Source organism: Cygnus olor, chromosome 5 (assembly GCF_009769625.2).
Source record: "Cygnus olor isolate bCygOlo1 chromosome 5, bCygOlo1.pri.v2, whole genome shotgun sequence".
In the NCBI taxonomy this organism is placed as follows: Eukaryota; Metazoa; Chordata; class Aves; order Anseriformes; family Anatidae; genus Cygnus; species Cygnus olor.
In genome coordinates, this window is record NC_049173.1 from 53,449,146 (window position 1) to 53,465,283 (window position 16,138).

General features: G+C 38.2%; 1 long non-coding RNA gene across 2 annotated transcripts; it reads right to left on the reverse strand.

Moving 5' to 3' along the window:
- Positions 1–30: 30 nt before the first annotated feature.
- On the reverse strand, positions 31–4,562 carry LOC121071300. Of its 2 annotated transcripts, none has more exons than XR_005820515.1 (2): positions 4,475–4,562; positions 31–3,864 (listed from the first exon to the last, which is right to left on the reverse strand). It is a non-coding gene; the product is annotated as an uncharacterized LOC121071300 (long non-coding RNA). The 2 variants fall into 2 exon arrangements; XR_005820514.1 differs by lacking the exon at positions 4,475–4,562 and adding an exon at positions 4,317–4,468.
- Between the last annotated feature and the right edge of the window lie 11,576 nt (positions 4,563–16,138).

Below are 16,138 nucleotides of genomic sequence, written 5' to 3' on the forward strand. Positions count from 1 at the left end.
ATGTAATCACACTCTCAAAATGGCATACTCTTGTTGTTTTTTTTTTTCCTAACAGATCTGAGAGCAAAATAGGCCAATATTTTACTCTTGTAGAGATAGTTAAACATATGACTAACCTTAGCATATAACACTTGCATGTGCAGGTCTGAAAAAAGGCAAATGCTTTTCCTGTTCTTATTCTGTAATGCTAGGAACCTTGGAACTTTTCTACAGAAATAGATTTCTAGAAAAGAACAGTGGGAAATTAACTTGAACCACAGAGTAAGGTTTATACAGCAAATTATTGATTTATTTTCTTTTGTTAAAAGAGGCACCAAAAAGAATGCATTTACAAGAGTCTGCTCAAAGCTTGCTCTGTGTTTATATTTGATGAAGGATTGGCCACTTCTTTAAAGTTCAAGAAACCTTAATCCCATTGAAGATTGCTTCCTCATCCACAGTGACAAATGGCTGTGCAAATGCCTCTGAAGACAGCAATTTTCAGTCTGCTTTAGAACAGACATTTCTTTAGTTCTTAAGACATTGTAACATAGGTTCAGCTTCTACTTATTCTTAGCACTTACGTGTTGCTATCAACACATCATATAAGAAGTAGTCTTTCTGGAATATTGTTAAAAATGCAGTTCTAGAGAAAAAATATTTGACTGCTGTGATTCCTGAGCCCCTACGAAACAAAATGGAGGAAATAATACCGCAAAGCAAGAATCTACTGGTAGTTTGGTGAGGACAATTTTGTTATTTCTGATATAAATAATAAGGGCTGTTTTTTGTATGGAAATACAAAATGAAAACAAACAAAAAACATTGATCTCTATGAAACACTTAAGATACACATTTCTTGTGTATTTCAGTCAGGAGTGCACCTTCTAAAAGCAGAAGTCTCTCAGTTCTCTGTCAAAATATTTTTCAGAGTTTACTTACATGCCTTTTCAGTCTTGTGTTTCTCTTCTGAGATTTCTGCATGGGCCTCCATCATAATGTTTTATTTTTTATTTTTTATTTTTTTTTATAGTGACATCCCCATAGATACCTTTGTACACAGCTTTACAGATTTTTTTTTTTTTCGTGGCTTAAACAGGATCTGGCACCAAACTTCTGAAAAATGAATGCCAGAAAAGACAACATCTGCTTAAAGAAACCCTAGTACATGAAGGAGTTTGGAGAGTTTCCAAGGAAAAGTGCCCACTTACTGGCTTATTAGCTTTTATGAAAGCTTCATGGAGCAAAATCTCTTTCTCCTGTCAGGAATGACAGACTTCGTTGAGCATGGACAGTTGCAACTTGCAAGCAGGTAGTGTGCTATTTACCCCTCAAGATTTTATGGCAGTGGAATTTCAATGGCTTTCAAAGAGCTTTGGCTTGTAGGTAGAGATACTCACAAGGAAGCAAAGCTGTGTTCATAAGGCCAGCACTGAAGCTTCTCAGCACAATGATATGCTCCCCACATACTTTTTTTTTGACAAATTATAACTTTTGCAAGTTGACATTTTCATGATCAGGTTCAGAATACTCGTCCTACCCCAACCTGTAGGCAGAAGCCATCCTGTTCAGAAGGATCATATCTCCACCTATGGCCATATAGCACTGGAGACACTGTGTGGCTCTCCTGAAGCTTTCTAGTTTTGGGGTTCTGCCACAGAGGGAGAAGCTGAGGCTTGTTTCAATGCTGGTCATTGATCAAAGCTAATTTGGGCATATGGAAAACTTCATATATGCAAAGTCCCCCAGGGATGGAACAGAATATCTCTTTTAGGACACCAGCTCTTCTCCCAAACTACATCCATAGCAATCCAGCCAGGCCAGTCCTTGCGGAGAGATTCTTAACAGAAATACAAAGATTGGCAGGAATGTTGTAGGGATGGAAGTGTGCACGTGTGAGAAAGCACTGAAAGAAGCAGCAGAACAAGGGTTACAAGAACATCCTGTATTGATAACAAGGGACACCATTCCCATGACACTGCTCCCACGACACTGCACCCAGGAGGATCATAGAGGAATGCGTTGTTTCTGGCATGACCACAGGGCCTACGCTCCATTCAGGTAACAGCACAGATGACTTGTCAGTGGAAGATCTCACGCCTTCCTGCCAGCAAGTTTACAGCTACCAAACGTGCCATTCCTTTTCCTGTTACCCCAGCAGGAAAACAGACATATCCTTCCAGCAGTGACAAATGGACTGCCTGAACACTAGGGACTTATGTGGGAAGGCACAGGGCTGCAACTCCCATGTTTGTTTCAGTGGTGTTTTTCCTTCGTGGTCTGAATTCCTCTTCACAAGGCACCAGGCAGATATGGGACAATTAGACTGTCACCTTCAATTCCAGGCCTTCCACACTGGGGTCTTTGCGTGCAGTCCTCAGGCACATGCAGGATGCCTGTACTGTGAAGCACCCTGCCACACTGCCCATGCTGGCAGTGACAACACAGCGTGTTGGATCCCATACCTACAACATCTCCTTTCTGCCCTGGAGCTTCTTCCCCATCCCGCTGCCTGTCTTCATTCTCCACACCCCTTCCCACTGAGCTCGCAGAAGAGTCTTCATAAGATGAGGAGATGCACAGAGGGAAAACAGATATTGCCTGAATTGGCCTGTTTTATATCTGTTTCTGGAAAATGGTAAAGCCAGTATCTGAAAGAATACTCTTTTCCTGATTTTTTTTTTAATTTTTAATTATCATGTTTTCTTTGCTTTTACTTGAAGAAATCCCACACATTTTATTAAATTTTTTTCCTATTTCATTCCAGCTTTGGTAACATGAGACAAACCCATTTAATTTGGCATATTATATTGCACATTATATTTTAGCCACAGTTTTTCAGTGACTATTGTTTCTGAACTCTCAGACAGTAAGGAAGTTCATCTGTGTGTTTAGCATATAGAAACAATGACTAGTACTGTGCGGCCAGGAAGTGCTCCAATCCATGAATTACAGATGAAAAGTATTATACTATGGTATACTTCGTATTTATAAATAACTTCTTGGAGCAAGCATGGGAAAAAAACAACACATACATTTTAAAGTTACTACTCTATTTTAATTATTATATTTTATCATATATTCTATTTACTACTGTATAATTACAGTACCTTGGCTAAACTGTGGCCCAATATTCAAAAGGCTATTCCAGTGAAACTGACAATGACAGTAAGAATTCTTTTCCTTCAAAAGCGTTTTCAAAAAAAAAAAAAAGAGCTGTAAATAGGAAAGGAAATTGCAATTCTGCATAGAAAAGATTATTTTAGAGAACACTTTTCTTTTTTAATAACTTCGAAATTTGGCTTTCTGGGTATTAGCAGACCAATGGATAAAATGTAAAATCCATTTTCTGTCTTTTGTGGGTGTTTGCAGACATAATAATAAAAGGAATATGGAGTAATGTACATACTCAAGATGTCACCTTGAACTGAAATTGTACAAAGTGTTACTTATATAGAGACACTAACACTACATAAATAGCTGTTTTCATAAAAAGATATAAGTAAAAATTAACCAACTATAGACATGCAAATCAATATGCAAACAAGACTTCCAAACTGAACACCACTTTTACAAGTAAAACTGAAGAAAAAAAAAATCCATTCAGTTGGGTTTTAGCATAGATGTAAAAATAGTCATTGTCTTCTTCACCCTTTGCATTTACACCAGACTGACGATATACCGGATGTCACTTGTTTCCCTGCAGGTTTCTGTCCTCTACAACTGATGCACTTTCCTCAGTAGCAAGCTGGTTTTTCTAACTGCTGCTCCTGTGCCAGTGCAGTTGACAGCTTCACTTTCCGTTGCACACTGTGTTTACAAGGTAAAATCCATCTTGAGATCAATGTAATTTCACTTCTGACTCAAGTTTCTGATTCATATTTGCTGTAACATTAACCACATGGTAAGCAATTTTAACCCTGTGTCTAAATGAGTCATATTGAAAACTACATAATTGTATGAAAACATTAACTGATGGTTTTTAAGCAGATTTAAAACCTTTTCCTAATATTTATCTCAGTCTTACAGGGCTGCTGACAGAAGTTCTTCACAGTCTCTCAGGGCTCCCACCGACACTGAGGCCACTTCTGGTGTTTCTGAACCTACCTTCACACACTGCCCTTACACCATTCTTCCCTCATCAGTCCTAAACCAAAATCTTCCAGTCTTAAACCAAATATTGCAGCCCATTTCATGCTCTTGTTTTAATTCTATCCATGCGTCTCGCACACCAATCACTCCGGACTTCTTCACACCAGCCCTCCTTCCCACAGATGTTCGTCAGCAAGATCAAAAGGAGACAAAAAACAAAACAACACAAAACCCCGGAAACCAACCACAAACAGATAGATTTTAGGTGCCACCGTCCCACGATCGTTTCCTCTCACAGCAAGAAGCTGCGCGCCCGCCCTCCCCTCACACGCAGCGCCGTGGGCTGCTGCCCGCCTCAGGCAGCGCCTCTCACACACCTGGGAGAACCGGGTTGGAAACGAACCCGTTTGGTTGGAAATAAACCCGTTTGGTTAGAAATGAACCCGTTTGGTTGGAAATAATGAACCCTGTGTTAACCCGACCGTTAACGGCCACCACAGCGGCACGCGCTCGAGGGCTGCTGTACGTTAAACTCCCTCCTTCGCCCAGCGCCATCTTGGAGAAGCGGCTGCTGCTGGGGCAGGAGGGAGGGTATGAGCGGGGCTTGCAGGTTAAGGGAGCGAAGTTGTGAGGTAGAATTAAGAGGTTTTTGTTTGTTTTTGTTTAAATTCATTTATTACTTCAGTGAGGGCTTCAGTGTAAGAGTCAGGTTCTTGTCTGATCGTTAACGCCTCTCTCAGGTCGCTTTCCTAATGCGTGCTTCAGTCTGGACCGTTTCTTCTCCAAGTACATCAGTTATGCACCTATCAGAGTTTCTACAATCCAAGAGGTAAAAAGGGCAGCAGCAAGTGAGAACTTTTCAAACCGCTTTGGAAATGCTAGCTGAAAAATAGTGGTTAGTCCCATAGAAGCAACACCGCTCTTGTCTTGCAGGAAATGTCCAGACAATGTTTCCATTTAAATCAACTGTACAAGTTTTTTTTTTTTTTTTTAATGTTTTATGAACAACTTGTTGTGGATATTCATTATTCAAATTCTAGCATTAATTCAGGGTTGGTTAGGCGTCTTAAGTAGTACAGTTTCTGCATCATAATTGAGTGACTTGTGCAGCTTACCCACACATTTTCCATTCAAAGTGTGAATAATCACATTCAAGCATATATTTTGGACTATTTATGCTTTCACATTTATTTTTGCAAGTTTATGTAAAGCTACATTTAAAAAAAATCTAATAAATATTAGAGGATTTTTTTTCCATTGCTTACTGATTGCTTACTATTTTGCATTGCCTACTTCTTTTCATTGCTTACTAATTGCTTTTTGGTGCCCTAGATTTTCCATGCAGTTTCAGAGGAGTAAAGCCTTCTTTCACTTCATCTTGAGAAGTTCCTGCGTTCTGAGAAGTGTTTGTACACTGCAGAGGGATCTTCATTCCAGTGAAGTCTGTTTATCCAGTGAAGCCCTGTGGGATACTTTGATGAACGGTATCTCAAGATGTCAGATTTTTTTCATATTCTTTCTAAAATGACATTCATCTCTCTTAAACCTAGGAATATATTGATTAAAATGAGGAATTTATGTACGTATGTATTTATATGTTGAATAGAAATAATTTTTCAAATCTGTAGATCATCTTCGGTTTCCTTTAAAGTCAGTGACAGACATACTTAATGCTTACTGAAGTAAATGGCTATTCACATTGCGATATTTAAGCATTTAGCTCTAGTATGACTGTGCTTTTTTATTCTCTAGCTGTAATTTCTAGGTATCCTTCATTACAAGGGGTGCAAAGCAAATTTGGTAATATTGACCATGTGCAGAAGCTGTATTATCTACAACAATTTTCATAGTTTTGTAATAAGCTTCAGTTAAATCTGCAGATTGCTGGTGTCTGAAAAAACATTCGCTTTTGGTGGTTATAGCTGAGAAATGCAGAATACCAGGGAAGGTTTTTCACTGAAGTTACAGCAGAGCAATGCTGTGTAGGGATAAACATCTTGCTTCCTAGGTAATTAAATTCCTCATTGCTGGTCAGCATTGCTAGTTTAATCTGTCTCGGTGCAATTAAGAACCCTGTGTCTTCAGCGTAGGAATCAGACATTAGCAAGGACTTGGAGTTGTCATGCGGTGGAGAATCGCTAGAGAAAACAGAGGAAAGAATTTGGGGTAACTCAGTTACTGTAGGGATGGCAGAGCACTAGCACAAGTTGCTCAGAGAGGTTGTGGAGTCTCCCTGCTTGGAGATGTTCAAAAATAATCTGGACACAGTCCTGGGCAACTGGTTCTAATTGATCTGCTTGAGCAGGGGGTTGGACCAGATGGCCTCTGGAGGGCCCTGCCAACCTCAGCCATTCTGTGGTTCTGTGGGTGAAGGGGAGGGAGTGGCATGGTGAAGTAGGGAAAGAATCTGTGGTTGTACTTTAAACAGAAGATTATAGTGAAAGCATAACTAGGAGAGAGAAAGAAAGTTTAGGAGCTGAGGAAGGGCCTAAAGTATTTCAGGATACAGAGTAGTGTTCAGGAACTGAAAAATAATTTTCTTCCTGGAAAATATGGTTTGGAGTTATTGATTACCTCACATCTGAAATTTTGTCAGCAAAAGCATCAGAGAGTATTATCAGTGTTGTTGCAGAGTAGTCGAATGTTTTTTTTTTATCCCTGATCAAAATCACTTCTTCCTCTGACATTGTCAATCGACATATTCACTGTCTCATCTTGTCATTCAGGGAGATTATGTCATTTTGATGAAAGAGCCATTTATGAATCTCACATACCTACAGGACAGCAGAGCATTTTGCCAGCTGTTTTTGTCTCCATACAGATGCATTATTTCACTTCTTTCAGTTGGCTTAGTATTTATTTCATGACTGCAGGAGCAATTTTTCTCTGTAATGTGTTCTGTATGTAAGGTAGTTGTGTATTCGTCTCCTGGATGTTTAGAAATATACTAGTTGTTTCCTGATGACATCTACCTCTTCTTTTATTGGAGCTGGAACCATTCTTACTGAAAGGGTGCCATAATGTCTTCTGGGAGGAAGAGCAGCTGTCTCAAGCTCAACTTGGGCAAAACTGAAGTGGTACTGTCCAAAATACTCATTTTCCTCAGGAAACATTTTCCTTCCCAATTAGTCCAAAAGCCCAGGCTCTGAGCATTATTTCATGCAGCAGCCAATTTTAAAGGGCAGTAAGAGACATGGGGAAGAGGTACACAAGGAAGCACAGTCATCATCGTTCATATCTCAGATATTGTCTCCTCTGCTAGAACACTGGTATATTGACTGAATCACAGAGCTGATCACAAGTCTGCCATGGACGTCCAGAAAAGGAGCTATGGAAGCCACCAAAGCAAGTTATGCTCTCATAGACAGAGCTTTTTCTTTGTAAGGATATTCATAGCCCTTTTAAGAAGATATTTGACTGGCTAGTTTTATTTGGTAGATATGAAATGATATGGCAGAAGTTTTTACTGGCATTTTTGATGGTTGGAATTTTCGGTATGAATCATTCTATGTCACCCCCCACACAATCATTTCCAAACAGCTTCTCCTCAGATGTTTGTCAAATTCCCTGACCATGTCTCATGCTCTTTATAGGAGCATTACAAGGAATTTCAAGCAATAGTCTTATGAAGAACTGACATCCATTAACTGATTCTCCTGATACTAGAGATTAATCCATAATGCATGCTGCATCTGTAACTCGTTTATACAGCAGTGGATGCCTCTTTTTATTGTAGATTTATGCAACATTGGTCCCAGTTGATTGTTTTGTAGTGCTGATTCAAATTTTTTTTTTTTTTTTGCATTTCAGTTTTAGATACTTTGCTACTTTTAAGGATTCATGCCACAACATGCTAGTTTTCAGAATCTGAGGGGTTTTTTGATGCACACCTATGACTCCATTTTTGTAATTCCATTTTTATGCATATCAGACATTCCCTGGCTTTTTGTTTCTCCATGTGCAAGAAACACAAAGAGAAATGAGTTTCCTGGGTCATTTTGTCTAGACACAATCTCATCTGAACACTTGATGTTATTGGGCAGTTTGGGTTTGCTATCTGGGAGAGCAATTCTCACGTTTCTCCAGGGGATGAGAAGATATTCCATACATTACCATCAGCCTCTGTGTGAGAAGCAAACTTATGTCAGAAAGAGAAACTGATAGCTGAATTAGCACATCATATTAATGGTTATGCTGTTGAAAATGGTACATGCCATCTGATGAATGAAGACCAGCTATGTAGTAAGGTAAATCTACAAAAGAAAGCAACTAAAATATAAGGAGGTATTGGGTAGGATCATAGAATATCCTGAGTTGGAAGTGACCCACAAGGATCAATTACTTAATTAGTTATGTTTAACCTCTTAACTCTACCACTTCTTTTTTCAGTATAGTGTACTCTAGGAGAAGCTCTGCAGGTTTTTTGTTGTTGTTGTTTTGTTTTGTTTTTGTTTGTTTGCTTTTTCCTGATAAGGTTTCCATTGGCTGAACAGATTATAAATCAAGAAAAAATCATTGAGATTAAAATAAAAGATGCAAAGAGCTGCAAGTAGCAGAAGCAGTACAAACAGTGAAAGAAGAAACTTAAAAGTGAGAATGAGAATGAGACATGCTACTTACCTCTTTACATCTGAATTGTATAACTTTCTTTGTTGTGGTTTTGTATATAGAATACCAGCCTGTCTGGTAGAGTTACATCTTCTGTTTTAGTGACTGATGTAATATTAAAAGAATGACACCCCAAGAAATCAGTATTTTACAAAGTTTAAAACAGATCTTGTTTCCACCGCTTACAGCTTAAATTCCTATCATTTTAACCAAAATACATGTAGGGTGTTTTACAGTGTTTACTGCCAGTTACTCTTTTTTAAATGACAACTCATGCAGTTATTGATGCTTGGCATGATCTGTAGGGGATTCATGGGAATCGTGCATGTTCATGGAACAAAAGAAGAGACCACCAACCACTGGCAATGAAACAGAAAGTTCTTTTTAGGTTATTAACTTTGCAGATTGCACCTATTCATTTGCTACATCTTAATTCTATCCTCTGGGCCTATAGCATGACATGTTGAGCAAAGGGCAAAAACATCCCCATTTCATTATGTGGCAGATGTCCACATTATATAGTTCAGTGCTCCATGGACGGAGAAGTAAAAGCTATGTATAAGTGCGACCTTCGGCGTGCATGGATGCTGCACACAAGTACAGTAATGCTAATCACCCAAGTAAAGCTGCAGTATCAGGGACTAGGTGAGTCAGCAAAGCTTCTGCAAAGAGAACAGCAGGCACAACAGTTGCTAAGATACCAAGGTTGCAACAAAAAAAATAATACAAAGTGAGTTTCCTTATTAATAACTTTCTGCAGCATGTGTGTAGTAACAGCGGCACGCAGAAAAAACAATGGACATGTAGAGCAAGTTCGGTCATATGATGGAGTAGAGCAGGGCCATAAGTGGGACTTCTGAGGCTCATCCTGCTGGAAAAACTCGGCAGCAGCAGGTGGTTAATAAAGAGCTATTACATGTTCATTTTGGTTTTGTTGTGAATGTGGCTGATGGCTTGAATTTTGCTGGAAAATATGGGTTTTATCAGGTACAATATCTGAATGCTAGCATCTGTGTACTGGAAACCATCTTAAGCTCATTAATCCATGACTAGGACTTGCCTTAACATTTGGATTTATTGAAAAGATGCTTGTTCTCATTGACTGGAAAGTGATATATGATTTCGGTTCAGGAACCACTTTTTAGCTGCAGACATTGTCATTTGCATTTGAAAATAATGTTGTAAATAACACTGTACTTTATGAGCTGATACGTAATATTTTTTAAGTAATTGAGAAGTTGAGAAATCTGCCTACTATCCTCAAGCAAGCTACTCCTGCTTAAAATATACATATATTTTATGTTTGTTTGTTTGTTTTTGTTGTTTTGTTTTGTTTGTTTGTTTTTCCAGTTCCAGGGTGTGGAGAGAGATTTATTTTTCTTTAGATGGCTAGTACAGACTATATGGATAGTAAAAATACGTCTCGCTTTTCAAGAAGAAAATGATTACTAAAGGTCTGAGGTCTTGAAAAAACAACTAAGATTGTCCAGATGTTTAGGTTCTCTGACCCGACTTGCATTGTGTTTGTATTGATTCTGACATAAATGCCAAGCGTAGAACAAGTGGTTTTATTCAAACTAGCCACTTAACATTTGAGACTTTCTGTAATGCTGACTTTTAAAATGGGTGATGCTTTAATTGCATTACAATTTTTAAAGAGCATAATGAAAGCCTTAAGCAAGTTCTGCAGAGCAAGAGTGAGATACTTACCCCTGAACTTTAAATTCTCAAACTTGCCTAAGAGAAAGTGCACAAGAGGTTGAACAAATAGGTCTTTGTTACCAATAAAAGTATATGGAAGTAGAAAACACGGAATATACAGAATTGGGTGTGGAGGGGGCGCAGAGTGCAGCAGAGAAAACAGAGAAAAATGAGGGTTCTGGGAAAAGGAACATGGACTAGAGAAAAAGCTGAGCATCCCTGGACTAGCAGTGCAGTTGTTAATTATTTATGGTGAATTGCAGATTAGCTGTGCTGTGGATTCAGAGAACACTGCAGACTCTGTGAGGAGCCAACACAGGTCTTTAGAGTTTATTAGCTTAGATACATTGTGGTGCAAACACAGCTGTGGAATGGCCGTGGCCAGCTTAGCAGATGATGAAAATTTTGCAAGACCTTATTTTTCCTAAAGTGCAATCTAGAAAAACTTGCTTGGATTTGCTGTTGTTCCTTACAGTTATATTCAGGGAAATAAGGCTTTTGGCATATTCTTAGTAATATACTGTATCGCTCCAGAGAAGGTTGGTCTGTCACAAGCTGCTTTTGCTGCTGTTTATAAATCAGTCTTTTTGAGAAGAAAAACTGTTACCAAATAAAACAAATTTGAATGTGGGAATGACTTTTTAGCCTTACCTTCGGTTCACACAAAGAAAAATCTTTTCTGCCTGTCCTGAATAAGTAATTTTCCTTCTTGTGGAAGTGATCTTGTGCTGAATATAGGGTAGAAAGAGAACCCTGTAAAAAACAAAAATCAAAAAAAAAAAAAATCAAGAAGAGAGAAATTGACCTGAAACTGAACTGTGCAAGGGAGAAACAAATCAAGTCAATCTGTTAGATGTCAAAGAAAAGTCAGGACTTTGATGGAGTCAGTGGTTAATGTATGTTTTCAGTGTTGTTGTTCAGCTAGGAAAAACAGAACTTCAGCAATAAGCATTTTTACATAAAAGGAAGGCTGGAAGGCTTGAAATTTTTATGGTCTTTACAAAAGCAGTTGTGTGCTTGCTGTAGCTATTCTACTTTGCTCTTACAACTGAGATGTAAAGGGATCAATCTGAAGCGCATACTCAACCTGATAATTGAACTCATTATTTTTCTTTTCAGCAATAAATCTCTAGACTATATCTGACAAATAAATTGTACAAATCCCTGTAATCCAAGGGTCTGAAGGACTTCATGACCCTTCATCTAGTGTCTTTAGCTCACAGTGTAACATTCTGTATTCCTGAGTTTACTGACTTATCAGGACAAGTAGCTTGTGCCTCTGTGACAGCAGAACGATTCTTCAGCTTGTTCTAGTATCCTAAGGGTTTACGTCTAACTCCATAAGTAATTTACACATAACACAAGCAGTAAATACTCCCATTTTCTCCCATTTACTGCCCTATTGCTCAGTCCTACATGTCATATTAGCTTTATCCATTTCTGTCCTTTTCCTCTGTCTTCATGTGATCACATCCCTAAGTCTTTCCAGCTAACACTCCTCATTTCTTTTGGTGCAGATGGTCCACGTTATGTATAGCTCCATTATACCACCACTAACAGTTGGACTAAGATTGGCTCATTTAACTTCTATCTGTACCAAATCCTAAGTTGTTTATTCCAGGCTATTTTTGTCTTCCCTAACACCGATTCTTCCTTTATTCCTTATTACCTAATGTGCTTTCTTTAAACTAAACAGGTAGGATACAAGTCTGTTAGAACATATAAGACTAGCATCAGACTGAGATTGTTCCATGTTAAGAGGCAACCACACGTCTCTTTCTGGAGCAGAAGTTCAAATAAACTTTTTTTTTGACCAGGTTTCAAAATGTAATAATAGGCTAATAGTCTATTTTGTAGTACTAGAAATAAGCTCACAGGAAGTGCAGTTGTAGTGAATTTGCCATGTATAGACACAGTTTACCTTTGAATAGTTTGAAGTTTTGCCTTGTTTAGCCTTTTTGCGTCCAAGTGAAGGTGGTACAAACAAATGAGCAATCATGATATACTGTCCACGCTGTGATGATGCTATATGGAGAAGTTTCCAGAGAGCAGTTTCCCACAAGTTTACTGAGTTTGAAATGACATCAAGGATAAAACCCTGCAGATGGCAGTAGTGCTTTATAGTTCAACACCACAGCACAGCATTTGGTATAGTCTCAGGCAGAATCCCATACTGAAGACACTTACTGATTTCCAGAGACTATTACGGTGGCATGTTTTGCTAAGTAGTCAGCATATTACCGATGCTTATTTATTTATTTATTTTAGTTTAAAGAGGAAAATTGTAATAGTTCTCAAGTTGCAGAAGGGTGGTTTTGCACCTTGTGGAATCTCTCTGAGTTCACGATGCAGACATCTACCTCTGTTTTTGAGGTGGGGATTTTTTGTGTGTTTTGCTTTTTTCCAAAATGTTTTGTATCTTTCAGGTTTGCAGCAGGAATTTGACCTAGCTGGCTTGGAGTAGCACAGCATACTAATACTTCTGTAACAGCCTGTTCATTTGTAGCAAAATTTAAGTGACTGTTGGAAAAAAATCCTTTGTGTGGCAAATACCTATTTCTAAGGACACTGCGTCAAACATTATAAATGATGGATCCAAATACCTGACAAAATATCCTTGCTTATCTACTTGGATATGAAATACTGTTTCCCTTCTTTTTGCTAGCTCTGTTGACCTAAGCTGATTTCTTGAGTCTGTCATGGTGCTTAGGCTCATTCATCCATAATCTAATGCTTTTATCTCCTTTTTCTCCTTCTGTTCTCAATAATGCTAATTTGTCTCAAAATTTGTACAGTCCACCTTTACATCTTCATCATCTCTTTGCAGTTGTTAATGTTCAATTTTGTTAAGACATAAAAATCCAGAAGACTAATGATCAAACAGAATGTTATGCAGGTAAACCTATCTTTATGGTTTCTTTATTTTGTGATAGTCTTTCTATACCTAAAGCAGAGTTTAGTAGAAACTATATTTATGCAACACATTAAATATTTTGGCTGTTCCTCTTCTATCTTCAAGTAAGAAACTACTGTTTTCACTAGTATTACTTTATCTGTGTGCTTATATTGTAATTTATTCAGGGCAATGACAGTGCCTTCTTACTTTATGTACAAAGTCGCTGCGTATCTTGATTGAATGACTGATTGTTAGCAGATGACTATTTTGACACAGTTTCCTAGCTGGCTTCATCAAAAAGACACAGTATAAAATAGTTTACTTGCAAAATATATGATAAACAGAGACTATGAAGCTTGAATATGTTTTTGATTCAAGATACGGATGTCTTAAGGGCAGATTTGAAGCAAATGGATAGGACAGCTCTGCTGAATTGTTTAGAAGATTTGTTTCTTCAGGACTGAAAACTTTTGCCCTCTGCTAAAATCTCCGTATATAGCTAAGTATCTTCTAGCTTAGTCTGGGCATGCAATTTTTTTTGTGTGTTCCATTTCCTGTCCCGTAATATTATATAATATTATTTGGTGCTAAAGATTATTGCATTTTAACAGTAGGGAAAAAGATCCCTGTAAAGCCTTTGGGATGCTTCAAGATGAATGATGTTATGAAAATTGTTACAAGTTTTACTATTTCATATACTGTGAACCGATGAAAGACGGCGAGGCAGTTACTTCTCAGGATAATATAAAATTTGCCTTAGGTGGGACCATTCTGTTTACTGAACACTTCATTCACTCCCAGTGGAAAACCAGTGATGGCATTTGCTGTTTTCATAATAACCCAAAGAGGATGCTCTGCTGCTGACTGGCTGGCTACCCCCTGCTGGCGAAATAGCAAAGAAGTAATATGTGAGAAACTGCCAAAAATAACTTCAGCCATCATCACTGGAGCGCATAGATACATTCCTACTATAAGCCTGTTTTCCCTACAGCAAATCCATTTGGTTCACCTCCCGTAGTGATAGCTTACTGCCATGACTCTCTTGGGCATTCCTACTTTCTTTTTTTTTACTGCATGAACAGCAGAAGAGGACAGGGTAAAGGGGAAGGGAGTAGCTGTTGAAAGAAATTTGTCATTGTGTAACTGAACTACTGATATAAGCTTCAAATCTACTTTGGACAACAAGTTAATATACAGCATGTTAAGCTGTGTATATGTATACGTATATGGTATACCCTCATTCTGTGTAGTACATTAGATGAAAGTTCAGGCTGGCTCTGATTTATATCTAGGAGGCCAAGAAGGAGTGCAGAGGGGAAATGATAAGAAGCAAGGAGCCATATTTGACCTGTAAGAAGCCAGTTGTAAAACATGGGGTTTGTTTCTTCCTAAAATGCATTCCCCAGATGAAATAGTACATTGGGCTATGCCTGATTGTTCACAACTAGAGAGACATGGGTTATCCCTGTTTCCTTCTTTCTCCACTTATCAATCAAAAGAATCAGGGGAAAAGGGCAAATCTAACTGAAAACACTTCTAGAGACGTAAGTATATGTAAGTCAGTGGAGTTAATACGGATAGTTTAGTGAATGAGGCTTTAGTGCAGAGCTTCACGAAAACTTTCTCTTGCCCAGAACAAAACTTGAGAATTTGGCTTTTTGAAAACATGGGTGTGGAAATGCTGGTGTTTTGCTACCTCTCTGAAGTCTGTTTGACTATTCTGAAGTCATATAATTATTTTAATTGAAATGTTATATTGCATTATTATAGATAATATATTGGACAAACTTGTGTGTTTCCTTGCTGACTTAACATGTTCTCACTGACATATACTTAGAGTTTTACATCAGGAGGTGCTGGTTTGTTATGACCCCAGTAAAAAAGGTGCTTAGACTCTGTAAAGTATTTCTTAAAATGCCATTTATTTGAGCTAACACTATAAAGAAAGAGAGGATAGTATATATAATTTTACATCCCTTCAGATGCTGGGAACCCTGAGTTTCTCAGCACTGAGGAGGGCTCTCTGATCAAGGCACAGCATGCTGTGCAGATCCCATCCATGGAAAGGTTATCGAGCATTTTGGTCTTTTGAGCTCTTACAGGATTTTCTTGAAAGAAAACAACTTTATTAATTTTATTAATTTCTCTGTAAAAAAAAAAAAAAATTTCACATGAGAATTTGTTGCTGCACTTTAGATAAAGGCAAGGACATGCCGGTGGTGTAGTCACTGGCACTATGTGGGAGCTGCCTATGGGCTCCTCTGTTACATTTAGCCAGCTGTTGTTTTTTTTTTAATTATTTTTGTGGCCCAGGAATATGCACAGCACAACACCATCCTGAAGGCCAAGCTGTAAGTTCAACATAGCACAGCACTGGTCTGCACCTACTTAGATTAACTTTAAAGTGGATCCTTGATGTACAATGGTCTTCTGGTTCTGATCATTACACTTAGGATAATTCAGAGAACAGCTAATTACATACTTCCCTCCTTCTCTAATACATCTCATCATTCTCTCTCATTTTCAGGGACTTAGCTATTGTGGGGAACATGTACATTTCTTTATCCTTTGTTAAGTAAGGCTTTAGAACAATTGCAGTAGGCAGGCTCATGAAGAATTAATTCCAGGTTTTACAATGTACGTGGTGTAAGTACGGACAAAATGCTCAGAATTTTAGTCAGTCTAGGAAAGCTTTCAGTTTGGCTGGATTTTAAAGATTTAGCAGATCTAGCTTAATACTGAACCTTAGCAATTAATCTTTGTCAAGGCTGTGATATGGCCCTCAGACAAACTGTCATCCAATGCAGCTGCTGTAAAAGATTTTTTTCTAATAACCTTTCTAGGTTTGCCCTAGCTTGTTTA